This window comes from Heloderma suspectum, chromosome 5 (genome assembly GCF_057233095.1).
Source record: "Heloderma suspectum isolate Gila_16-S chromosome 5, 16-S_ref, whole genome shotgun sequence".
NCBI classification, from domain to species: Eukaryota; Metazoa; Chordata; class Lepidosauria; order Squamata; family Helodermatidae; genus Heloderma; species Heloderma suspectum.
In genome coordinates this window covers 213,714,975-213,731,706 of record NC_139462.1, presented here as the reverse complement: position 1 = coordinate 213,731,706, position 16,732 = coordinate 213,714,975, and the positions used below count along the sequence as shown (strand labels likewise).

The following is a 16,732-nucleotide window of genomic DNA, read 5'->3' as shown; positions in this document are numbered from 1 at the left end:
GAGTTGCATCCACACTTAGTCCTTCTTGGAGTAGACCCACTAAAATCAATATGGCTTATTTTAATCAGTTAACTTGTCCCATTGATTTCAATGGGTCTACTCTAAGAAGGACTAAGTCTACATCTAACTCTGTAGTTTGGCCCTCTGTAGTTCTCTCTCTCTTTACATGAGGAAAATGAGACCATAAAAGGTTCAGCAATGTAAATATCAATAATGTAATTCTATACTTCAAATGCGCACACACCATATACTTCTCTGTACAGAAACTGAATTAAGTGGGGATCCATCCTTCCATGGCAGACAAAATGCATAAAATCTAAGATTTGAGCACTTTCCTTATATTATTAGCACCTACTACAAAGGAAAACTTGTGGGAGCAACAACATCATGATGCATACATTGTAAGATCAGAAAAGGCCTCTGCTGTGACAGCTGTATGCCTTGTGAAACCCTCTGTGCTTACACATGGGGGTCTTTTCAGAGCTTGTAATGAATGCACAGAGACGGTGGAGCACATGGCTTGCAATTTGCATGCAAAAAGTTCCTAGGCTAGGGATGTCCATCATGTGCAAATCTAGCCCCTTTCGGGCCCGACAGATTCCTGTTGCCTGCCCAGCTTAGCTTGCATTCGCTAGCTGAGCCATGGGTTTTTCCCAGAAACTGGGAACTTTTTTCATTGTTGTTTTTTCATAAATAGAAATTTGGGCAAATGGCAGCTGAAATTTGCATAATTTGTACAAATTGTAGTTGTAATTTGCTTAATTTGCACAAAGGTCCCCAGGTAAGATATGTCCATCATTTGCAAATCCAGCCCCTTTGGGGCCTGATGGATTCCCACTGCCCGCATGGCTTGGCTTGTGTTCACTAGCTGAGCTATGGATTTCCCCCCAAAACTGGGATTTTTTTTTCATAAATAGATATTTGGGCAAAATGCAGCTGAAATTTGTGTAATTCGTACAAATTTCAGCAGTAATTTGGACACATTTCTATTTACGAAAAAAAAAAACCCTGGGAAATCTTTGAGTTGTCCTGACTTGATGCAGATCAAGTCAGACCAGCTCATGGGTAAATGAGTCAAAGTCGAGGTGGCTGAGCCGATAAAATATTGGTGAGCTTTACCCCGCAAACGGATTACTCCAACATCTCTATCCCAGGTTCAGTCCCTGAAATCTCAAGGTAGGGATGTCAGAGAAATCTAAAACAAATTTGAATGCCTTGAATTTCTGTAAATTCAACCCATGGATTCCTCAGCAGATCAGCATCTGCAGAGTCCATGAACTTGCAGGCCATTTTGTTTTACATTCTGGAATTCTATGCAAATTTAGTCATATGGCAATACAAAAGTTACTGGACAATATACAATTTTATGGCATTTTTCAGAAAAACACACACAAGGCATTTTATACATATCTGATCTCTCTTCAGTGTCTGCCATGTTGCACTATTTTTGTGTGCACTCTGCTCATTGATTGTATGCTGAGCTAAGAAAAATGTGCAAACTGTTACATGCCAGCAAAAGTTATGTAAATAGTGGCAGACCTTGTCTATGTACTTTTCCAAATGGGGTGAAAAAATCCAATTCTGTCAATGACTGGATGATGGAATGAAAGACACTTGACAATCAGCAAAACATGAATGGAATGGATTAAATAACATCTGTACATCCCTATAGGTCTGAGAAAGATACCTGCCTGGATTCCTGGAGAGTTGCTGCCAGTCAGTCTAGATCAGGGGTGTGCAATACTTGGGTCATGGGCCACATGTGTCCCGCCATGGCTATTTGTGCAGCCCCCACCTGGTCCCTGCTGCTGCCGCTGTTGCTACTATCATCACTCACAAAATCCTGGTAATTCTGCTGGAAAACAAGGCACACAGTTTGTTCACACAATCATGGTGAAGTGGCCCTAGGGATCAACTAAAGCTGAAGATGTGGAAGTCATCAATTGTACTGCTGAATATTATGCTTTGAAAGCATCATCCCATTTCCTGGGAATATCTTCTCTCCATTTTAATTTTGTTTGAGACAGCTCAGTTCTGGTGTCTGTGTCTCCTCCTGTGGTCCAAAATGGGTGTATGTACTTCCTTAGTTAATCCTTAGAGGTCTGTCCAGATAATCATATCTGCTAGCTCCATTTCAAAAGTTGAAAGTAGGTGAGTCGCCTAAGAGGATTATGCACTGAATAAATGGGATGACGCTGCAGAAACCAGCTGATTGACACTATTTGAGTAGTAGGGATATTTACCAAACTATCCTCACCTAAATTTCTCTACAGATTTTGTGGTCCCAGGTTACATCATCTGGTTTGTGGAGCAGCACCAATGTTGAATACCATTCTCCCATTTTGATTTCTGATCTTTGTAGGGACAGTTGTGCATGCACTGTTTGTGGCAGCTGTCATTTGCTTCAGCTTGTTCTCTTTTCTCCCTCCCCACCTGCAAAAGAGAACCTTGGTTCACTCATGTGCCTGTGGGATTGTACCATCATGCTGTATATCATCAATGATCACCTGTACACATGAGTCATTTTGAAACAAAAAGAGGTGAGAGCAAATAAAAGGAAATGGAAACGGGGGCAAACTATGCAAGTGCCAGTCTCAGAATTAATTTTAGAAACTGTCCATAGTAAATTGAAAGGATATCTAAGGGCACAATCCCAGGCATGTTCAAACAGAAAAAAAGTTCTACAACTCCCAGCATTCCGTAGCCAGCATGGCTGCTTGGGGAATGCTGGGAGTTGTAGGACTTTTTTCTGTCTAAACATGCACAGGATTGCAGCCTAAGAACACAATGTTTTGGCCCCTAAGTGGTGATGGAGGGTGACATGTTCCTGAGCTCAAAGCTCTAACCTCAGGAAGGAGAAGTGGCTGGGGCAAGGACATGCTGTTGGACAGGGATGGGAGAAATCCACAATGGATTCAAATGAGTTTGGATTTCTATGAATCTGACATGCAGATTCTTCAGAGGACCAACCTTTTCCACACAGATTCCACAGACTTGTGGACTGGGTTTTCACTTTGGGGAGGGATTTGCACTAATTTGCATTACCGCTAATGCACATTAGCACAAGTGCAATGAAACTGTGGTCCCCCCCCCCAATTCTATCAATGAGCAGACAATGGAACAAAAGATGCCTGACAATAACGGAAAACGGACAGAAAGGATTTAATAACATCTGCACATCCCTAAGTGTTTCTCTCCTCAGTCATGCCATGGAAGACTATCCCTTTCTAGCAGAGCACCCCTTATCTCCTACAAAGGGACAGAATACTATGCTGCCATTGCGTTCCTGTCGAGCAGAGTGGGGAGATCAGATCTTAAAAATGGTCTAGAAAGGAAGAAAGTCTAAATCAGCCTCCTCCAACCTGGTGCCTTCCAGTTGTGCTGGACAACTCCCATCTTTTCCAGCCAGCAAGGCAATGGGCATGCCAGCTGGGGAGAATGGGAGTTGTAGTCCAACACATCTGGAGGGCACTAGGTTTGGGGAGGATGCTCTAAACCTATGAGGCAATGTCCCTTCTGCTAAGCACTCTGTCGGGTTTGCGGCACTTAGATGAACAGCAATACTCTCTGAAAAATTATTGCAGCTTAGAACAATTTTTCTTCTATATGAGGGCAAGGATAGGAACAGCTCTTTTACATAAATAGAATGCTGCAGGCACAACTTGTTCCATTTCTCTCTTCCCATTTTACATTATTGATGGCATACTTTTTCATTAGGTATTTTTCTCTACTTATTAGGTATTCGGAAACAAGTCCCTTGTTTAGAAGAAACAATGTGGCCTCAGCAATAGTCCCACATCAACCCCCTCCCTTTCTATATAACTAAGTTCCTGGACAATTCCTTCTTGTCATGCAGAGCCCCTTCACCATGTAGACCATGCCATTCTCTCCATTCCTTAATGGGGGCTGGCAGTGCGTCTTCTCTTCTTTCTGCCAAATCCATTTTTGGCCCCAGTAGGGAAGGAAGATCTAGAAGTATGGGAAACAATTTCCATACCCAGACCTTCCTTATTTGCAAATCCACACTTCCGAGGTTGGATCCAGATTTATACTGGATCAACTGCATTAATGGAGTGGACTTTGATGCCTTCTCCTCCCCACAGCAGCCCCTTCAGCACCCTGAAAATGCTACACAGAGAGTCAGAAGACCCTGCTGAATGGGGTGATACTTGGGGTGGGGGGTGGGAGGAAAGGCTGGATGGAGGGACCTTCTGCAAACAGAGCCCCTCTCATGGAATGTCCCTTCCTCACCTAGAAAGTGGATCCTGGATCTAACCATCACTGTTTATTATTTCACACAGGTTCCAAACGGTCTTGTGCCCCTCACTGGACTAGGCATTTTGGGTTCTACATGAAATAATAAAGAAGGAAAGTTTCCCAATTTTCCCCTAAAGGTACAGGTTTGTAGCTTGGGGGTGGGGGGCTCTTGGATTCAGCATTGTCACTGGAGGGACATGTGGCCTCAGTGGCACAGAGCACCTTTTATCAACTTTTGCTGATATACCAAATATGACCATATCTGGACAGGGATTACTGCAATATGTTCTCCATGGAACTGCCTTTTGTAATGGTCTGGAAACTTCAGCTGTTCCAAAATAAGGCAGCAAAATTGTTAACAGGGACTGGCTGATATGACAGATTTGTCCATCTGGGCTCTGGGCTCTGAGTAAAGATGTTTGAATTTTGTTAAACCTGTTCCATCTTTGTTTCGTGGATTGTCATTGATGGAATCAATTTTTTTTTTGTACGAGAAAATGAGAATTCCATTTGCAAATGTGCACTTGTGCTAATTCATACTTGTGCTAATGCACATTAGTACAAGTACACATTCACGCTAATGCACATTAGCACAAGACTGCATTTGCAAACAAGTGAAATTGCTCAAATCCCTAGTGAAAAAACACTAGTTTTTTCAAATTGCTCAAATCCCTAGTGAAAATATGCAGAATCCATGCAACTCAGAAAAGCCAGTTCACCAGAGAATGTGCAGGTCAGATTCATAGAAATCATTTGAATCTGTTGCAGATTTCTTTGACATCCCTAGCTCTGAGTGCTTAGCTCTTAAAAGTCTGGGTTTGAATCTTCATGTATTCAGCCATGTTTGTGGTTCTGAATTAGGGTTGCTACCTCTTTTTCCTGCCAGCTCCTTGTCTTTCACAGCTATATAGCCGGCATGGTTCTCCCCGTGCTGGAAGGAGTTGTATGTATTGAATTTGGCTTGTACAGACAGCTGAGAATTCCATTTCAGTTAATTTTTGATAAGAATTTTACAAACTTCACAAACTTCTTCATATCATACTTGGGATGGAAAGCACTTGAGACTTGGAAAAACTGAATGTGGGAGAAAGCCAAACTGACAGAATCACCCATCCCTAATTCACGTGCATTCTCTGATACTTTTGTCTCCTTCTTTCCTCCCATCCCTCTCCTTCTCTTTCCATCTCTTGAAATGTAGATCTCTGTCTTTTTTTTTTTTTGCATATGTTTCTCTAAATTAATGCCAAAATATCAATAATAACATCCCTGAGCATGGAAGTGCATCTTTCCAACCCTGTAACATATTTAGACTAGAATCTAGGAGCAGAACCCATTTCTGTTAGGCTGGCCAATTGTACACCACCAAAACAGAGGCCAAAAGAGGACATTGATTTTGTCATGCCCCCAGCTGGAGGATGAACCCTCCTCGGGGGAATTGCTGGAGCTCCCAGAAACTGAGGGTACCCCAGGTCAGTCATTGTCACCAGACCAGGAGGAGCCTGGGGCATTGGCAGGGATGGCTGCAGGTCCATCCCTGTCAGGGGGAGGGGACTCTGCCACTGAGCAAGCCCCTGGGTTCCAGGACCATCATCACCTCGGGTGACAGACCATTAGGGCTCCCATGAGAAGGAGTGATCACATGCAAAGAAGGGCTCCTCAGGAGACAGTGACTCCTCATGAATAGAGATGTCTATTTCTGTGGAATTCAGGTCTTTGGGGGCTTGACAGATTCCCAGTGAGCACTGATTCAGCTCAAACTTGTGGGGTTTTTCCTTAAATCAGGGAACTTTTTCCAGTTGTTTTCATTTACCTAAATAGAAATGTGCACAAATTATGGGGTGCTATTGGCATGACTTACACAAGTTTTGGCTGCAAATTGCACAAAGTACACAAATTATGGCTGGAATTTGCATAAATCATGCAAATTCCAGCCGACAGTATGCATACATTTCTATTTACAAACATTTAAAAAATCCTGGGAAAATCTGCAAGCTGGCCCAACTCAATGCAAATCGAGTTGGGCCAGCTCATGGGGAAATGAGCCAAAGTCCAGGAGGCTGAGCTGATGAAAACTCAGCGAGTTCCACCCCCAGATGGATTCCTCTGACATCCCTACTCATGAGTAGGGCTCTGACCAGAGAGCTCTAATTTACTGCAGTTGAGCCCTGGGTGGGGCTCAGCAGGCTTTGGTGTTAAAGCCTTCAGTGTCTGCCTAGCCATTGTTGGAAACAACACCATTCTTCCAGCTCCTATGCCAGCTACCTTTCCTCCAGGACCTTGTCCTGTGACTGATGTTCTGTGCTTCTGACCCTTGTACTTCTTCTTGATCTTGTCCCTGCTTCTGGACTGTGTAATGTATAGGGATAGACAAAAGTCCCTTACCTGTCCTCAAAGCTTGCTTCACGGTGGGGGGGGAGGTGCTTCGCTTCTCCCCCTGAAGTTCATGCGAGGGGGGGGGAGGCGCCCCACCTCGCCCGGCTGAAATTCAGGCTGGGCGGGAGGCACCCCATCCCTCGCCGGCGAAATTCAGGCCGGGTAGAAGCGCCCCGTCTACTTGGCTGCGAAAAAAACAAAAACAAAAAAAACCACCCCCGTGATAGGCTACGTAACGATTAACATAGCCTATCACGGCTAGATTTCCAAAGTCAGCCGTGATAGGCTATGTAAATTGTCACGTAGCCTATCACGGGTGACTTTGGGGGAAAAAAAAAAGCGCGTATGCAAATGGCGGCTCCCATAGGGAGCCGCCATTTGTGTTCCTTATTTGGTCCCTGTAGTCTACGTAAAGATTTACGTAGACTACGGCGAAAATAAGGGCAACGCAAATAGCGTTGCCCTTATTTTCGCCGTAGTCTACGTAAATCTTTACGTAGACTTCCCGTGCCCAAATAAGGAACGCAAATGGCGGCTCCCTAAGGGGGCCGCCATTTGCGTACGTGCTTTTTTTTCCCCCCAAAGTCACCAGTGATAGGCTACGTGATGATTTACGTAGCCTATCACAGCTGACTTTGGAGATCTAGCTGTGATAGGCTACGTTAATCGTTACGTAGCCTATCACGGGGTGGTGTTGTTTTTTTTTACTGCACTTGTAATGGCGGCGGCGGCAGCTGGTCGAAAGACCGGCTGCTGCCCCCGACCCTTACGAAGACTCGACGAACTGCCGCCGGGACCCGCTGCTGGGAGGGACATTCGTGAAAGGTAAGTCCCATCCCGGGGGGAGGGCGGGGGGGCGGAGAATTTCACCGCCGATTTCGGGGGGCCGAATGCGTTGGCACTCGGCCCCCTGAAGTTTCGGGGAGAAATTCTCCCCCATCCCTAGTAATGTATCTGACTGCCTAGCTGTATTTTGACCTCTACCTGCTGTGTCAACCACTCCTGCCTTATCCTCACCCCACTTATCTGATGGCTTGCCTGTGGTTTGGCCTTTGCCTGATATTTTGACCACTCCTGCCTAGCATGAACCCCATTGGACTGAATCCTGTGTCCTTGAACATTTGCAGGCTTCAGTGCCTTGCTTCTTGGTCAGCCCTGCACTCAGAGTCTGCTGCAGTCAACTTAGGACAGATCTGTACACAATGTTCATGTGCTGATCTATATGAACAGATGCAAATTTAGAAATAGTTGCAATAATTGAAATAAAAATGCAATGCTTGCCACAATTGTGGGGGAGGCTGTGACCGGGTGCCCTGTGTGCCTGCTCCGTCCTGTGTCCAGGTGCTAACTGTTGATGGGCAATGTCAACCTTGCCCCTTGTTCTCCCTTCTTATGGTTCTTTCTCGTTCAAAACAGGTTTGGAGAGGAGAGCCCTTCAAATGTAGGATGCCTTCAAATAGAGGACTGTCCTCCGTAAAGTAGAACACATGGCCACCCTGGTTTCTGTTCACTGATTGGCTGTCCCATCTCAAAGGCATTGGGGTGAGTGTATTTGTCTCAAATGTGCGAATAGTGCTTTGACTATCAGTATAAGCATAAGCACCAAATCAGCCTGGATAAAATTCTTGGTGTATTACTGGACAAATCTCTCTCTCTTTCCCCTGCTCCCCCCCATACCACCCTCTCATCAAGCACTTTTTCTATCCATGCTGATGTCTCCCATATTCTTTCCTGGAAAAAGACGGCTCGGCAAACAGTACATTTATTCTATTAGCATGATTATTCCACATTTTAGTGAGCTCCAGCATAATGGGAATGAGCCTGTTCATCGGCTGATAAGTGTATATTAATCCATTACAACTTACAGTTATATAAATTATAAATTTCCCCAACTATAAATACCATTTTATAAAAATGCAATTATGCAATTAACCACCCTTTCTTTTTTTCACCCTTGTGCTAAAAGCTCTGAGTGCAGCTCTGTTCAAATTCTGTATCTGTGAGCTTCCCTCCTCCTGCTCGCCATGCCACAAGCTACCAGAAAGGACTGAAGTGCCTTCTTTTGAGAAGTGGCCATTGATTAAGGTCACCTTGACAAAATATCTGGCTCCTCAGAGCCGTTTCGCTCATACCTTTGAAGCATGTGTGTCTTCAGTTAGCCATCATGAATGTATTTATCTAGCCATCACACTTGTATCCCTTTCCTAGGGGTGTATGAACCCCACTCACTGGTCCAGTTTGGGGTATCCACGGGGGGGGGAGGAGGCGATCCGTCTGTCCCCACGGAATCCTCCCAGTCCAGCTCCGCTCTGTGGAGGGTCTGTGGAGCTGCCGGCCAGGCCTGTCCGCAGCCGGACTTCCACCCGCTGCTGGTCTGCAGACGCAAAGGGTGTCCGATGTAGCAGACACCATTTGCATCCCTGCTCTTTTTGTGAAAGGCTACGAAAATATTTTTTACGTAAATATTAGCGGATGGCTGCAGACTGAAGAGGGCAGACCTGGACCCGGCCGGCGGCAGGTAGGGTCTGTCCTGACAGAACTTCGTGGGGTGGTGAGGGGGGGAGTAGTCTGTTCCTCCACGGACTCCGGGGAGCCAGATTCTAAAGATTCTCCGCCATCCCTACCCTTCCCAGACTTCTTCCAAAGAGATCAGGATAACGTGCCTGGGATTCATGGATGGTGCCAGGGCACTCTGGGCAAAATGCCCGCTGGTGGGTTCCCTCATACATCAGTGCCCCCACCCCTGGAGGCTTACACGCTAGTGGAGGGCAGCAGCAATCATCTAAAGCAGCAGGTGTTGGCCAGTGGAGGCTGGTGACTCTGATATCAGTGGAGCTGTGCATCCACTCTGGGTTTCGGACAGAACCAGCCAGGACTCTAAAGGAACTACCCAAGGTGCCAAAACTACTTGAAGCATAGGGTTCAGCACCTTGGATAGCTCCTTTAGTGTTCTGCCTGGTTCTGACTGAAACCCAGAATGGACTTCCAACCTCACCAAAATCAGAGCCACCAGCCTCCACTGCTTCAAAATATGGTACGATTTGTGGTGTTTGGTGCAGGTGCTTAAGGTTACAGTCCTATCCACAGGTGGGCCAGCGGTGGTCCTTGGCTGAATTTCAAAAGCTATCTGGAAATGACCATTTCAGAATTCTGGCCCGTGGAGGCTGGTGGCTCTGATTTTGGTGCGGTTGGTGTGTGTGTGTGTGTGTGTGAATTTCAATCAACCAACCAACCAAACAAAAAATAACTATATATATATATATATATATATATATATATATATATATATATATATATATATATATAACATATTCTAGAAACAATATTCTACACAGAGTAAAAAAAAAAAAAAAGGAAAAAAATAGGTTACACATAAACTTCAGTAAAAGCAGACCAAATATCCACATATAAGTCCTTTTGCAAGTTAGGCCTATATACCACTCTTTCAAATGTTGCTAGTGTTCTTAAGTCTTCCATTGCATTGCATTGCTGGTACAAAATGCGGTGGCTCGCCTGATTAAAGGCAGCCGCTGCCGAGATCACATCACTCCAGTGCTGAAGGAGCTGCACTGGTTACCAGTTGTTTTCTGGGCCAAATTCAAGGTGTTGGTTTTGACCTTTAAAACCTTATACGGTTCTGGCCCAGCCTATCTCAAGGAGCACTTCCAGCAACACCAGATAGGCCGCTCAACAAGATCAGCCTCGGATGGCCTTCTCTCTGTCCCATCAGCCAGGACAGCTAGGCTGGTGAGGATGAGGGAGAGGGCCTTCTCTGTGGTGGCCCCCATTCTGTGGAACTCCCTCCCTAGGGAACTCCGCCATGCCCCCTCTTTAATGAGCTTCCGCCACACATTAAAAACATGGTTGTTCAGGCAGGCATTTGGGGTGGGCTAGGGTAATTTTAGAAATGTGATGTTTTTAATGTTGAATTTTATTGTATGAACTGTTTTTATTGTTGTACATCACCCAGAGTGGCTAGGTGACCGGCCAGATGGGCGATTAATACATTTAATGAATAAATAAATAAATAAATAAAATTACAGGAGGTGAGCTTTTATCCTTCCAGTATCATAGTATCAGTCTTTTAGCAACCAAAAGGATGTGAAAGATCCATTCATGCTGACCATGTGTTACATTCCAAGAAGCAGGTAACTAATTTAAAAGAATATTTATATCAGTAAATATTAAAGAGCCTTCCAATACAAAATTTATTCATTTAATAACCTCCTCCCAAAAGGAGGCAACCATTGGGCATTTCCAAAACATATGAATAGGAGAAGCATTGACTGCATTACACCACCACCAACTAGCCAAATTTGACAAACCTTTATTAAAAAGACTTTATGGTGTCCAATAGACCTGAAACAAAAGTTTTTGCTGAATAAGGTCCATAGAGATATCTGATACAGATGCCAAAACAGCCGTCCATTGATCAAACAAAATTGTTGTTGTTGTTGTTGTTGTTGTTCAGTCGTTAAGTCATGTCCGACTCTTTGTGACCCCATGGACCATAGCACGCCAGGCCCTCCTGTCCTCCGTTCTCTCCCAGAGTGTGCTCAAGTTCATATTCATTGCATCAGTGATGCTATCTAGCCATCTCATCCTCTGCTGTCCCCTTCTCCTTTTGCCTTCAGTCTTTCCCAGCATCAGGGTCTTTTCCAGAGAGTTTTCTCTTCGCATTAGGTGGCCAAAATATTTGAGCTTCAGCTTCAGTATCTGTCCTTCCAATGAGCACTCAGGGTTGATTTCCTTTAGGATGGACTGATTTGACCTCTTTGCAGTCCAGGGGACTCGTAAGAGTCTTCTCCAGCACCACAGTTCGAACGCATCAATTTTTTGGTGCTAAGCCTTCCTTATAGTCCAGCTCCCACAGCCATACATTACTACTGGGAAAACCATAGCTTTGATTAGACGGACCTTTGTCAGCAAGGTGATGTCTCTGCTTCTTACTATGCTGTCTAGGTTTGCCATAGCTTTCCTCCCAAGGAGCAAGCATCTTTTAATTTCATGGCTACAGTCACCGTCTGCGGTGATCTTGGAGCCCAAGAAAATAAAATCTGTCACGGCTTCCATTTCTTCCCCTTCTATATGCCAGGAAGTGATGGGGCCAGATGCCATGATCTTAGTTTTTTTAATGTTGAGTTCCAGACCAGCTTTTGCACTCTCCACCAATTCCCTCTTCCATTCCTGCTATAAACCACTTGTATCATATTTATTTGAAAATAACAAGAACTCATCATCAACCTCCACTAATTGATCCAGGGTAAACCGTAAAGATCATTTTATCTGTCCAGGTCCACCATAAAAAAGTTTTCTTTCCAGTTCTTAAATCTGGATTTTCCCATAAAGTCAATTTAGCATTGGAAAATGGATCAAACTGTGATTGACCTGACATTATATTATTGTTGTTGTTCAGTCGTTCAGTCGTGTCCGACTCTTCGTGACCCCATGGACCATAGCACTCCAGGCCTTCCTGTCCTGCGCTCTCTCCCAGAGCATGCTCAAGTTCATATCCATGTGACATTATATGCCACACTTCAATAACTGCTAAAATTGTGGGGGGAGCTCTGTGTGCCTTAAAATGCTGAGAACCTAATGCAATCCATTTAAAGAGAGGCTCCAGACAAGAAGATTCCAGCACTGACCAAGTTGGGAAATCTAATCTAAGTGGAAAAGACCAAAGTTGAGTACAAGTCAGCAAATGGACCCAATGGTTCATAGCTAGATCTGGAAAACCGAACCCGCCTTTGTTATTTGGAAGTTGCATCCTTTTCCAAGATATTCTTGGCAGAAAGGAACCCCCAAAGAATTTACTAAACAAAGCATTAAGTTTTTGGAAATACTTACCAGGTATAAGTATGGGGATCCCATGTATAACATAAATAATTTGAGGTATGATGGTATTCATCTTAACTGCAGTCACCATACCCCATAAACTCAACTTTAAAGATGCCTATCTATCTATCTATCTATCTATCTATCTATCTATCTATCTATCTATCTATCATCTATCTATCCCTAGTGAAATAAACTTGTTTAAATTTAACCTAATCATTTGAGATATATCTCAAGGGATAATTATTCCCAAGTAAGTAATAAACTCTGGGCACCATCGAAATTGCCAATTGGCTAATACCCTAGAGTATACCCTATTTCCAATTGGCATTATTTCTGACTTTGACTGAATAGCTGGACAATTCACCAAAGGTATTAATCAATTTCACCAGTGCTGGAACCGACAACTGGAGTCTCAAGATAAACAACAAAAGATCATCAGCATAAAGGCTAATTTTAAATTCTAAACCAAATGGACAAATCCTTGGATACTACTATTTAGTCTAATAGTACATTCCAGGGGTTCCAACCATAAGTTGAATATCAATGGGGAGAGTGGACACCCTCATCTGGTGCCCTACCCAAGTAAAATAAAAAAAGCTGCAAATAAGCTGTTAAGTCATTACTCTCACTCTTGGAGTTAGGGGTGTATGAAACCCCACTTACCTTGCTTCGCTGGGGTCCACAGGGGGGAAGCAATCAGGTCATCCCCCTGGAATCCTCGATGGGGGAGAGGCGATCTGTTCCTCCCCCCCAGAATCCTCCCTGGCCAGCTCTGCTCTGCAGCATATCTGCAGAGCCACCGGCTGGGCCGATCTGCAGCCAGGCTGCTGCAGACGCAAATGGTGTCCTGCATAGGGGATGCCATTTGCATCACTGCTGTAGCTGTGATAGGCTAGGTATATATTTATGTAGCCTACCATGGCTAAAGTGGGGATGCAAATTGTGTCCCCTACACAGGACGCCATTCACGGCCACACACTAGAGCAGCAGCCAGCAGAGGCCAAATCTGGACTGCCGGAGGCAGGTAGGATCTGATCTGTGGGGACTTCATGGGGTGGGGGTGGGGATTGCTCCATTCCACCACAGACTCTGCAGGGCTGGATTCGAAAGAATCCAGTCTCAATGGAGTCTGTGGCGGAATTCTCTGCCATCCCTACTTGGAGTTGAGTATAAGATTTTAATCCATTTCAAAAATTCTATAGGAAAACCAAAATTAATGAATGTAATAGAAATAAATTTCCAATGGATTTTGTCAAAGGGCTTTTCTGCATCTGAGGAAATGATGGCCGCCTGGTCAATTCTTTCAGAGTTTAAAACAACTAGATCAACAACTAATGTAAGATTATCAGTCCCCTGTCTATTTTTAATAAATCCCACCTGATCTGGTCTAACCAATGTAGCCATGACTTGTTGCAATCTATCAGCCAAGATTGCTGTTAATATTTTGATATCTACATTAATTAATGATATAGGTAGATAGCACAATGGGTATGGTCCTTGCCTGGCTTAGGAATCACAGTATATAAGCGTCATTTAACAATGAAGAAAGGGAGCCCACCTCAAAAATATGGTTACAAAGGCGATACAGCTTTGGAGCTAAAAATCTAGAAAATGTTTTATACCACTCAATTGGGAATTCGTATGGTCCATGTCATTTCCCAGTATTCATTTTCATTATTGCATTCATAATTTCCTCTGAACGCAGAGGAGCTAAAAGGAGCTGTTGTTGGGAAGAATCTAAACATGGAAGATTAATCTGAGGGAAAAAAGCATCCACATCTTGCTCTGGTATCTATTCCCAGTATTATACAGATCGGAATAAAACTTTAAAAATTGTGAGTTTATGTCTGTGGGAGAAGTATATACTTTGCCACACTGATATTGAATAGCTGAAATAACATTTGGATGTTGGTGCTGTTCAAGACAATGTGCAAGGATCTTACTAGGACGTTCACCATTTTCCCAATATTTCTGTCTTAAGTCAGAGCAAATTCCTTCTGTTGTGAAAGAATATTATTGAGCTCATGCTTAGTATTCTGTAGCTCTTGATAAAGTTGTGTTGTAGGGGAAGTGGCAAACTGAGTTATAAGCCATTTCAGCTTCTTGTGTAAAAGCGTCTGTTGAGTTTTTAAAAGCTTCTTTTGATAAGAAGCATAAGAGATAATTTGGCCCCTTATAAAAGCTTTACTACTACTAGTCTCCCATTCAATGGTGCACGAACCTGCTGTACCCTCATTAATATTAAAGTACTGTTAATTCAGCTAACATCTGAGTTTTAAACTTCTCATCATTGAGAAGAGAAACATTACAACGCCAAAGACCAGGGACCTCAGGAGTATCAGAAAATTGCAGTTCCGAACATACTGGGGCCTGATCTGACACTACCAATGTATCAATCTTGCAATCTTTGATTTGACACACTAAAGATGTAGAAATTAAAAAAGTAGTCTAATCTAAAACAGTTATGATGAACTGGTGAAATAAAAGTATACTCTCTATCAGCAGGATGTTAAATTTTGCAAGTGATAATTTCAGACCTCTGGCCAGTGGAGGCTGGCGGCTCTGATTTTGGTGGGGCTGTGAATCCATTCTGGGTTGCAGTCAGAACCTGCCAAAACTCCAAAGGAGATATCCAAGGTGCTGAATCCTAGCCCCCAAATTTCAGAGCTGTGGATAGCTCCTTTAGAGTTCTTCTGGCTGGTTCTGACTGAAACCCAGAATAGATTCACAGCCCCACAGAAACTGGAGCCACCAGCCTCCACTGCTGGGCACCACATGCTGCTTTAATGACTTACAGTGCTCCCAGCCTAGCATTGCTCAAGAGCATAGGACAGCCTGACGACTGTGTTGGATTTCAGAGAAGCTCTTGGGGGCTGCATTCCAGTGGTGGGCCAATGGCAAAGGAAGCAGGACCAAACCACCAGCATAGCTGAAAGCTCTCGCTGCCAATAACTAAGCTTTAGCAGAGGCATTTCAACCTTTTAGAAGGGAGAAAACCATGCAAAACATGGGAAACCACCAAACAATCAACAGTCAGGGGAAGGGGGTGGGGCCAGGGGAGTGGGCGTGGTCATATGGAGAACCCCAGAGGGTCAGATCTGGAGCTCAGGTGGGCTGCATTTGGCTTGTAGGCCTGAGGCTCTGCATGCCTGGCACAGAAGGTAATTAAAATGGTGTGCACTTTGAGGACTCAGGAACCCTGTGTTGGGGCCCCAGGGTCGTGGCCCTAGCAGCTGCCTGAAGGTTCCAGGGGCTGACGCCAACCAGAACCTGATGGCATCATCCTATTTTATCCTTGTCCCTTGGAAGTAGGGTGTTCTGAAAGATGCTGACTTGCCTGACAGCACCCAGTGAACTTCATAGCTGAGAGAGATAAATTGAACCTGGGTGTCCTTGGCCCAGCGAAGATGAAGGCCATCTAAGTTGCCTATTCACTACTGGGCCAGGTTTAAGGTATTAATACTAGTGTACAAAGCCCTAACCAACTTGGGGCCAGGATACCCAAGAGAGTGCCTCCTCCCTTACCAACCTGCTTGGTCACTGAGGTTATCAGAGAGCATGTCCCTGGTGGTTCCACATAGACCCATGGCCCAGCTGGAGTCCACCAGGAAAAGAACCTTCAGTGTGGTGGCCCCTTTCCTATGGAATTTCCTGCCTTTGGAGGTCAGGCAGGTGCCAACGTCGTGTTCCTTGCGGTGCCTCCTGAAGACACTATTATTTCGGGAGGCCTTCCTTGCGTGACCAGCTGCAGTTTATTAAATTCGACCTAATTGGAATTTGTCTTAAAAATATTTTAACTGTTTTAACCTGGTGTTTTATTCTTTTACCTTTGTTGTTCATCTCTCTGAAATCTTCTGGCATGGAGCAGTATATACCTATTGTAAAAAACAAACAAACAAAAACCTTCTTGGGGCAGGGAGTTCCACATACAGGGTCCTGCCACAGAAAAGGCCCTCTCTTGCATTTCCACCAACTGTATCTCAGAAGGACTTGGCATGTTCAATGAGGGCCGTATCCACAGATCTTTAAAAATGGGCCTGATTCACATGGGAGGAGACTGTCCCTCAAGTAGCTTGGTCCTGAGCTGTTTAGGGCAGCCTTCCCCAGCCTGGTGCCCTCCAGCTATTTTAGAGGGCAACTCCCTGCAGCCCCAAGCCAGCATGGCCAATGGTCAGGGTTGATAAGAGCTTTAGTAGTTCTAAATCTTTGGAGACCATGAGATTGAGGAAGGCTGGCTTAGGGCTTTAAAGGAAAGAAGCAGCCA

The 16,732-nt window shown here is 44.4% G+C and overlaps 1 long non-coding RNA gene across 1 annotated transcript in view; it reads right to left on the bottom strand.

Moving 5' to 3' along the window:
* Positions 1-10,816: 10,816 nt before the first annotated feature.
* LOC146345145 (uncharacterized) overlaps positions 10,817-16,732 on the bottom strand; it is a 35,511-nt gene continuing 29,595 nt past the window's right edge. The window contains exons 3-4 of the long non-coding RNA XR_014791889.1: positions 16,296-16,343; positions 10,817-11,516 (exon numbers count right to left, since the gene is read on the bottom strand). This is a non-coding gene — a long non-coding RNA (uncharacterized LOC146345145). The remainder of the gene's footprint in view (positions 11,517-16,295; positions 16,344-16,732) is intronic.